The sequence below is a fragment of the Melanotaenia boesemani genome, chromosome 8 (genome assembly GCF_017639745.1).
Source record: "Melanotaenia boesemani isolate fMelBoe1 chromosome 8, fMelBoe1.pri, whole genome shotgun sequence".
Classification (NCBI taxonomy): domain Eukaryota; kingdom Metazoa; phylum Chordata; class Actinopteri; order Atheriniformes; family Melanotaeniidae; genus Melanotaenia; species Melanotaenia boesemani.
The window spans coordinates 33,169,830-33,179,986 of record NC_055689.1 but is presented as its reverse complement, the minus strand read 5'-3'; positions in this window follow the sequence as shown (position 1 = coordinate 33,179,986).

The window sequence follows — 10,157 nt, the reverse complement described above, 5'->3', positions numbered from 1 at the left end:
TGTCATGTAGAGCTAGAGGCAGTGCTTTTATTTTTGTCTCTATAATAGATGATTTCATCACTTCATCTTGGGCGTGGATGGATGGATGAAAGGATGGATGGATGGATGGATGGATGGATGGATGGATAGATGGATGGATGGACGGATGGATGGATGGATGGATGAAAGGATGGATGGATGGATGGATGGATGAAAGGATGGATGGATGGATGGAGTTGTGTATGCAGACGTACACAGAGACATCTGACACATCTGCAGGATGCATATTTTAACAGATGCCTCAGTGTTTTGGAGGGGAAGCTCCTGAACTCCCCTCCTGACTACATCATGGAGAAGGAGCACCTGAACGCATCATAGCAGGGAGCTGCAGTGGAGGAGGACAGCAGCAGCATGTGACCGGGCTTTGGGAGCATGTGATGGTGCTGTCATGCTCAGATCTGGTGGCAGGAAGAGAGAGGGAGGATAATCTAGGAAATACAGACGGTTACAGTTCCAGCTTCTGAGGAGCTGGAACAAAAGATTTTAACACACCAGATTGTTTTTCTTTTTTGTGACCTCCCATTATAAACAAAGTAATCCATCCTATTGTGTTACTGAATAATTTAATTCTGCACTCAGTTTAATAAAGAACGCTCCCATGCCGATGGATACTGACGTCAGCTTCCTGAAGGAAACACTTTTATAAATCATCCACGTATAACAAACCAGGCACACAAACTCACCACAGACAGTTTTTATCAAATCCATCTTTTTTTCTACATCTTTTAATTATTCTTTAAGTATTTTTACATGTTGTGGTCCTGGTGTACCGGATCTGGACTTTAATTTATTAAACAAGCTTCCAGAGCCTGTTTCAGCTACATAATACTCCCAAAATGAGAAAAATCCTGTCTCAGAGTGATGAAAAAGAACTAGTCCAGGGCTCTGACTTCTCCAGTTTTATCTCCTCTTCATCAGCTCCCTGCTTTATCCAGAAAAGAATAGAAAATTCTTCTCCTCACATATAAAGCTCTTAGTGACCAAGCTCCATGATCAAAGATCTCAGAGTTCCAGATTTTCACTTCACTCAGACTGCAGGTTTACTGGTGGTTCCTAGAGGCTCTTAAAGTAGAGCAGGAGGCAGAACCTTCAGCTATCGGACCCTCTCTGTGGAACCAGCTCCCAGTTTGACTTCAGGAAGCAGACACCCTCTTTACCTTCAGATCATCTTCACACTTTCCTTCCTGATAACTCTTATAGCAGGTTTGGCTTGGTGACCCTGATCCATCCCTTTAGTCCTGCTTCTACATGCCGAGGCTGCAGGGGGACGTCCCATGATGCACTGGGCTCCTCTCTGTTCTCTTTACTCAACATGTAGAAATATCTGACATCGTTCATTCATTTGTGTTTCTCTTCTTCGTTCTATGCTGCTTGTTGACCCCTCTTTCCTGTCCTCTCCAGGAATATGGTTGTCCTTCCTGGTTGTAGTTCTGATAGAGGTTTTCTTTCCTGGTTGTAGTTCTGATAGAGGTTTTCTTTCCTGGTTGTAGTTCTGATAGAGGTTTTCTTTCCTGGTTGTAGTTCTGATAGAGGTTGTCCTTCCTGGTTGTAGTTCTGATAGAGGTTTTCCTTCCTGGTTCTGGTTCTGATGGAGTTTTTTTTCTCCACTGTCTCCTCATGCAGCTCAGGATGGAGGACTGAATCAAAGAGAAGATTTGATGAATGAACTCAGTTGGTGTCCTTTGGTGGGTTTATAATTTTTTAATTATGGGCGGCGTGGCCCAGTGGGTAGAGTGGTCGTCTTGTAGCCTGAGGGTTGCCAGTTCGATCCTCAGCTTGTCGAGCTCATGTCGAGGTCTCCCTGAGCAAGACACCGAACCCCAAATTGCTCCCGATGGGTTGTGATTGAGCGCCTTGCAAAGCAGCTTCCGCCATCAGTGTGTGAATGTGTGTGTGTGAATGGGTGAATGTGATGTATGATGTAAAGTGCTTTGGGTATCATTCCAGGTACAGAAAAGTGCATTATAAACACAGACCATTTTCCATTTTGTTTGAGTAGGTTTATATGAGCACAGTCATAAATTGAACTATTGTGGATCAAATATCTGATTTACGTGGATGATTATGGGACTACAGTGAATTATATTGACCTGAACCGTGTCTAAAGTGACTTGAGATGACTTTGTTGTGAATTCTTTTACAAATCTTTTACATTTGGTTTATTTTCCAATTTAAATGAAAGGAAAGGGCGTCATGGTCTGTAGGTTTTTGTTGGTTTTGTAATATCGTGTCCTTATTTTAATATTTTGTTTTGTATTGGCTTTTTTTATTTTCTTTTTTCCTAGTTTTTCTCTGTTGTTTGCATCTGTTTTCATGTTTTGTTTCTTTAGTCTGTTTGCTGTTTTGTTTCAGTTTGTCATTTTTCCGCTGTCTTCATACACACCTGTATTTAGTTAACTAATTACTACACCTGCTCTTTGTTTGCCATTAGCTCCTTCTGGTTTACCTTGTTCTCTGTATACTTTCAACATGTCTGTGGTCATGTTGCTCACTTTGTCATGTAACGTCTTGCATCAGATTGGAACTGTAGGTTTTCTGGACTTCCTGACATGAATCACTAAAACTTTGTGACTCTTTCAGAGTTTCATCCTGCACCCCTCCCCTGCACAATGCATCACATAACTACACAATAAGAGACATGTGACAAATAGACATGACAAAACATTGATGGGATTTATCCAATGAGATCAGCTTATTACAATTCAAACAGATTTAAAACTGATTTAATTCAAAGTGAGCAGAACATATTTATAAATGGCTTTTTTCAGTTTGTAATCTGGAAGCAAACTGAGGGAATTAATCCTAGTTCTTTAGAAAATATATGAGCTTGTAAGCTTGTAAATATGAACATACTCTACATGACTAACATGACAGAAGCATACAACAGCACACGGCAAGAATTTTAAAGTTAGCAACTGACTCCAAAGCAAAGCTCCATGACAGAGTACGTCTAATGCAGATAAACAATGTTTGTTAGCACAGACACGAAAACAGCAGCTATGACCTGCAAATGAAATCCACTGGCATTAAAAGGGTCATTTGTAAAGAAAAATAATCCTTTAGCTAAGGCTTTCTTGATATAAATTATAAAATGATCAAATGTCATGTGAGACATGGACACCAACAGATGCCTGCACAGTTAAAACAGAAGTTTAAAGGTTTTAGATTTTGAAAGAAAAAAAAATTGATGCATGTTTTTTTTCACATTTAAAACAAGTTTTAAGTGTTTTAAAGTTAAGTTTTAAGGACTGTATTGAACTGTATAAAATACAAGTTGCAACTCATAAGAAAGCAGAGTAATAGATTACAGTATCATCTGCATGAATGTGAATAATTGCTTTAGAAATATTTTGATCAAGGCTGTAAATGAATGGAGGAAATAAATGTGGTCCCAGAGTGGAGCCCTGGGGAAAACCATCCATCCATCCATCCATCCATCCATCCATCCATCCATTTTCTGTCGCTTATCCGGAGTCGGGTTGCGGGGGCAGCTGCCTAAGCAGGAAAACCCAGACTTCCCTCTCCCCGGCCACATTCACCAGCTCATCCGGAGGGATCCCGAGGCGTTCCCAGGCCAGCTGAGAGATGTAGTCCATTCATCGTGTCCTGGGTCTCTCCCAGGGCCTCTTTCCGGTGGGATGTGCCGGGAACACCTCACCAAGAGGCGTCCTAACCAGATGCCCGAGCCACTCCATCTAGCTCCTCTTGATGCGGAGGAACAGCAGCTCTACTCTGAGCCCCTCCCGGATCACAGAGCTTCTCATCCTATCTCTAAGGGAGAGCCCGGCCACCCTGTGGAGAAAACTCATTTTGGCGGCTGGTATTCGCGATCTTGTTCTTTCGATCACTACCCACAGCTCGTGACCATAGGTGAGGGTAGGAACGTAGATCAACCTGTAAATCGAGAGCTTTGCCTTTTGGCTCAGCTCCTTCTTCACCATGACAGACCGATGCAGAGTCCACATCACTGCAGACGCCCCACCGATCTGCCTGTCCATTTCCCGCTCCATCCTTCCCTCACTCGTGAACAAGACCCTGAGATACGTGAACTCCTCCACTTGGGGCAGGACCCTATTGCAGACCTGGAGAGAGCACTCCACCCTTTTCCGGCTGAGGACCATGGTCTCGGATTTGGAAGAGCTGATTTTCATCCCAGCTGCTTCACACTTGGCTGTGAATCACTCCAGTGAGAGCTGAAGATCACGGCCTGATGAAGCCAACAGAACCACATCATCCGCAAAGAGCAGAAACCCAATCCTGAGGCCCCTAAACCGGATCCCCTCAACACCTCGGCTGAGCCCAGAAATTCTGTCCATAAAAGTTATGAACAGAATCGTTGACACCACATAAGTTAAATCTTCTGCCTGATAAGTAGTTTATCCACCAATAAAACAGCTGTTTCATTAATCTTTGAACATCTGGTTATGTTGGTTTGTTTTCTGGAAATGTCACTGTTTACTGTGAGCTTGCTTTGAGTCTGGGTTGCTTTTATCTTAGTTGTCATTTTCTGTATCTTTACAGTTCTTTTTTTCATTATTTGTGGTTTTTCAGCTCTTCAGTTAATTTAATGGTGGCTTAAGTTCAGTCTTCCCATCCTGTTGGCCTGTTCCCTTCAGCATCTGATGCAACAAACACTCCTGTCCGATACTTTTTCTCACACATTCAGTTTTTCTTTACAAACCCAATAAGATGTAATTGTGCAAGGGGCTCCGTTTAAAGAGTAAAGTGTAGTTTCTGGTTCTGTAAAACCTTCCTGGTTCACAGTGTTGTGAACTGCTCAGAGATAACATGGATCAGCTGGTAGAAACTCCACGTATAAACAACAGCCCACCGAGCTGAGAGCTGATCCCAGATGAATTCCGGCACACAGTTACCTCCCAAGTCTGTCAACAAAACCTCCTTCAACATAAACAATGAGGAAGACCAGATGTGCTCAGAAGAAGTCTAACTACATCTGATCTTTGTTTTTTCTTTCTTTTCTGAGGAGCTGGCTGGATTATTGGATGTGATGCAGGAAGAAAAGAAAAGCTTTTTATTATTCTGAAGACACATTTAGGCTGTTTTCTTAAGTTTTGTGTTTCTATTGTTGGATGATTCTGCAGGAGAAACAGGTATTTATCGTCTCCACCTCTGATGAGGGGTGAGGATGGTATGAAAATTATGTTACGCCAAGTAACATAATTTGTGCCTGTCAATGTTTTACACCACAATACAGTGAAAGGCTAAAAAAATCCCCACATTTTCCTTTAAGAAAGCTGACATCTGTTCACAAGAAGAGTTACAGGCAACAGTATGTCAGACTGTAAACAAAAACATGAGGTGGAAAGAACCTGCAAACCACTGGTGAATAACCTCAGGAACTTTATGCTAGAAGACATTTCTCAAAGGCACATTTCAGTCTGCTGGGTAGGTTTACACTCTGATGAGTCTCAAACCATGAGAACCAGGGTAGGGTAGGAAAACCAGACCTGAGCATCATTAACTTCTTCGCTGCAGTCCAACATGGTGATGGTAGCATCATCCAGCATTGACCTGTAACAGGGCCTGAGAAACCAGTCAGAGTAGAAGAAAAAACCTGAATCATACTGAGTGACAAGTGTTGCTTATAGGTGAAGGTTTATATTTCATACGCTGCATTTCATTTCATTTACTCTGCAGGGGCCCTTTTCATCTGCAACAGTACTGATGAAATTTCTGTTGCTCATCATCATCGTTTGTCCATTAGTCCTTTCACTAATGGACAAACCATGGAGGTTTTACTTTCTGGTCCTGGTTCTGGTAGAGGGTTTTCTTTCTGGTCCTGGTTCTGGTGGAGGTTTTACTTCCTGGTTCTGGTGGAGGCTTTCCTTCCTGGTCCTGATTCTGGTTCTGATGGAGGTTTTCCTTTCTGGTCCTGGTTCTGGTGGAGGCTTTCCTTCCTGGTCCTGGTTCTGGTAGAGGTTTTCCTTCCTGGTCCTGGTTCTGATGGAGGCTTTCCTTCCTGGTCCTGGTTCTGATGGAGGCTTTCCTTCCTGGTCCTGGTTCCGGTGGAGGTTTTCCTTTCTGGTCCCGGTTCTGGTGGAGGCTTTCCTTCCTGGTCCTGATTCTGGTTCTGATGGAGGTTTTCCTTTCTGGTCCTGGTTCTGATGGAGGCTTTCCTTCCTGGTCCTGGTTCTGGTGGAGGCTTTCCTTCCTGGTCCTGGTTCTGGTTCTGATGGAGGTTTTCCTTTCTGGTCCTGGTTCTGGTGGAGGCTTTCCTTCCTGGTCCTGGTTCTGGTAGAGGGTTTTCTTCCTGGTCCTGGTTCTGGTGGAGGCTTTCCTTCCTGGTCCTGGTTCTGGTAGAGGTTTTCCTCTCCACTGTCTCCTGGTGCAGCTCAGGATGGAGGATTGAATGAAAGAGAAGACGTGATTCAGTCTCCTGGTTTTTTAGTTAGTTTTTTATAAACTGGTTTCTATGAACTCAGTTATTATAAGCTGGGTTAACATGGATCATATAATGGATGTTTTTTATTGGATTATAGTTGGACCACAATGACTTGGACTGAATTGGACTGTGTCTGTAAAAGTGTCTGGAGATGCTTCTGTTGTTCATTGGTGCTGTTTAAATAAAGTTGAATTGAATTGGATACTTTAATTTTTACTCTCCCAGAACTTTTCTTTTCATTCTGCATCATAGACTGAAGAAGAAAACTTCCTGGAGTCAGAGGCAAACATGTAAAGCTCCTTCTCTTCCACCCACAACAACAATATTAGTGTTAGCCTCATCTGAAGCTGCTGTGTGGGTGTGTTTCTGCTTTTGGACAGTGTGAGCGGCAGTTACTCTGCAGACTGAAGAATCTTCACACACCATGTTGATCAGGTTCAGTTTTATCACAGTAAAACTACGTCATCCTCTAAATTCCTCAAAACCATTAAAATGATTGTTTAACAGTAGATGAAATGAGGTGAAGCGAGGTCAACCACTGGCTTTATCTACCGTTAATGTGCAGCAGACGGGTTTAAAACCATGAAACAAGTTCAACTCCTGGGAAATTCCCTCTGATTTCCTCCTCACTGACACTTTAGAGGAGATCAGCCTCACTCACATATTAAACCTGCAGACTTTCAGATGTAGTTTAATATCATCATGTCAGACAATGTGGATGTTTTTCCAAATGAATCTAAATTAATCTGATTAAAAGTAGTTCATGTGATTTAAATTAATACTTCTATTAGTTTACATACAGTCACCAGCCACTTCACCAGGTCCACCTTCTAGTGCCGGGTCCGACCTCTTTTCCCTCCAGAACCGCCTTAATTCTTAGTGTGATAGATTCAGCAAGGTGTTAAAAAAAACATTCCTCAGAGGTTTTCTCCATATTGACATAACAGCATCACACAGTTGCTGCAGGTTTGTCGGCTGCATCCATGATGAGAATCTCCCGTTCCACCACATCCCAAAGCTGCTCTACTGGACTGAGATCTGGTGGCTGTGGAGGCCGTTGGAGTCCAGTGAACTCATTGTCATGTTCTAGAAAGCAGGTGGAGATGATCTGAGCTTTGTGATATGGTGCATTATCCTGCTGGAAGTAGCATCAGAAGATAATGACACTGTGGTCATAAAGGGATGGACATGGTCAGATTGTTCAGAGATGCTGTTCTGCAGACTTTGGTTGGAACCAGTGCTTATTAGACTTCCTGTTGTCTTTCTATCATCTCCAACCAGTCTGCCCATTACCTCTGACCTCTGACATCAACAAGACATTCTGGTCCAGACAGCTGCTGCTCACTGGATATTTTCTCTTCTTCAGACCATCTCTGTAAACCCTGGAGATGGTTGTGTGTGAAAATCTTAGTAAATACTCAGACCAACAACCATGACACGTTCAAAGTCTCTTAAATCCCCGTTCTTCCTCATTCTGATGCTCAGTTTGAACTTCAAGTCGTCTTCATCATGTCTGCATGACTAAATGTGTTGAGTTCCTGCCATGTAATTGGCTGATTAAATATTTGTGTTAACAGTAAGTTGAACAGGTGGATCTAATTTTCCAATATCTAGAAGGAGAATTAGATTTTTTAATCCTGCAATTGGTTTTATAGATTTCCTGTTTTGTGTCTCTGAAGCTGATCAAAGTTTGATAAATCTGTAAAACCTAAGTATGTTGAAGCAGTGAGTTAACAAATCCACCTGCTTCATGTCTCCTAAATACAACCTGGGAGTTTGAGTTTTACTTTAAATGTCCACCAGAGGGCGACTCTGTACCATATATCAGGCTAGTAGATGCAACTTCTTGCCTGATGTCTATAAATTATTAGTCAAACTGCAGCTTTTATACATTTTTCAGAGACCTGTAATCCAGATCCAGACAGAAACTATCCCTGGACTTCCAGGTTCAATAGTGAAGGAGTTGTTAAGTTGATATCAGAGAAGGACTCCATGTTAACATAAAAAAAAATAAATAAATAAAATGCTGTTTTCATCATTGGTGGTTTCGTTTATTAAAATCCAGGTTATTATATATCCTAATATGATTTTTTTTAAATAAATATCCTATTCACTGTCATCTGCATGAATTATTTAGGAAAAATTAATATAAATAGCGTAAAAGTTTGAACACAATGCAGTATTTAATGTGATTCGTTTTCTTTGAATCTCTAGAAATAAAGGTCATAAAATTAGTTTAAACCCACAGAGACACATTATCTGGAGACAAAGTTGGTGTTTATTCTAAAAATACAGTTTCAGGGTTGAATATGAGCTGACATGAGTTTAACTTCCTGTTCATACAGCCTGATTATTCATGCTGTGAGTTTGTTTAGTTGTTGAATTTCAGCTGCAAAAAAAAAAACGTAAGATGCTCAAGCTGTTTTTTTTTGTTTTTTTTTTTTACCAGTTAACACAGTAGACCCATCCAGTTCAGGTTTCTGTCAAACAGTAGAGTCAACGGTTTTCTGTGGCTCAATCAGAGTATTTCCTTAACTTTCCACAGGAGGGCGACTCTATCCAGCGCAGGAACACGTCTGCCTCTGCTAGTTTGTTCTCCTCAGTTTTTCATTAGAAAAATGAGGATTTGATGATCCTTTCAGTCTAAATGAGTGGAGCTTTTTTCATTCATTTTTAAAATCTTTATCGGTATGAAACTTGACATGGAGCAGATTTCTGTCAAATCCTGCTGGGAAACACAAATATTTCACTGGAACGAGAACAGCATGAAAAAAAAAGATTTCTGCACCTCAAAAATGCATCTGTGTAATAAAAAAAATAATAAAGTGAAACCAAGTGTTGGAGAGAAAACTTCATATACATGAAGTAAAAACTGTCTTTGTCCTGTAACTGCTCCTCCTGGTTGGTGTGGATGCAGAATGACCCAGTTTCAGTCCAAACTGGAGCGACTGCATGGACGAAGTTTACAGGGTGTCTGAGAGTTTCATCAACTTTCTCTTTAACTTCTTTAATTTGATGGATGTGATGAAATGTGTGTGACAGGAAATGCTGAAACCACTTTCTGCTGCTGACATTGGTTCTGTCTGTTTCTTTACTCTGGCAGCTCTGGTTTAACTCATGGCTGCTTTACATGAATAACAAACAGAACATCCTCACAGCACTTCAAACGATGCTCCTCATTACTTCTGCTGAGATCAAAGAGACCAGAAAGGCTTTTTTCTATGACCATAATAAATTCATGGACAATTCCTGCTTCAATCAACACTGTTGACACTGTTAAGATATATTTTTTTAGGTTTTATTCATTTGCTCAGATTTAAAGTCCTTTTCCGACTCACCTTGAAATGCCAAAGAGACAAAAGTTTAGAGCCAACAACTGTAAATTTTTTAAAAGAAACACCATATATCAAACAAAAAGCTGAAATATGTGACAAGATCAAAGTTGCAAGCAGGTTACACAGAAACTCTGAGTATGTTAACCCTGAAAGTTTTCCAGAAAGAGAGTTAATTCTGTTACCATGGTAACTGACTATGTAAAGTAAACCACTGGCAGGTCAGGATGCACCGATCCACATTTTTTTTTACTTCCGATCCGATTCCGATACTTGAATTTGGATATCTGTCAATACCAATACTATTCCGATACCAGAGTTCTATTATTGTTTTTATTAAATTAGTGGTGTTTTGTACGTCGCAACGGAGGGTCCACCTCTCA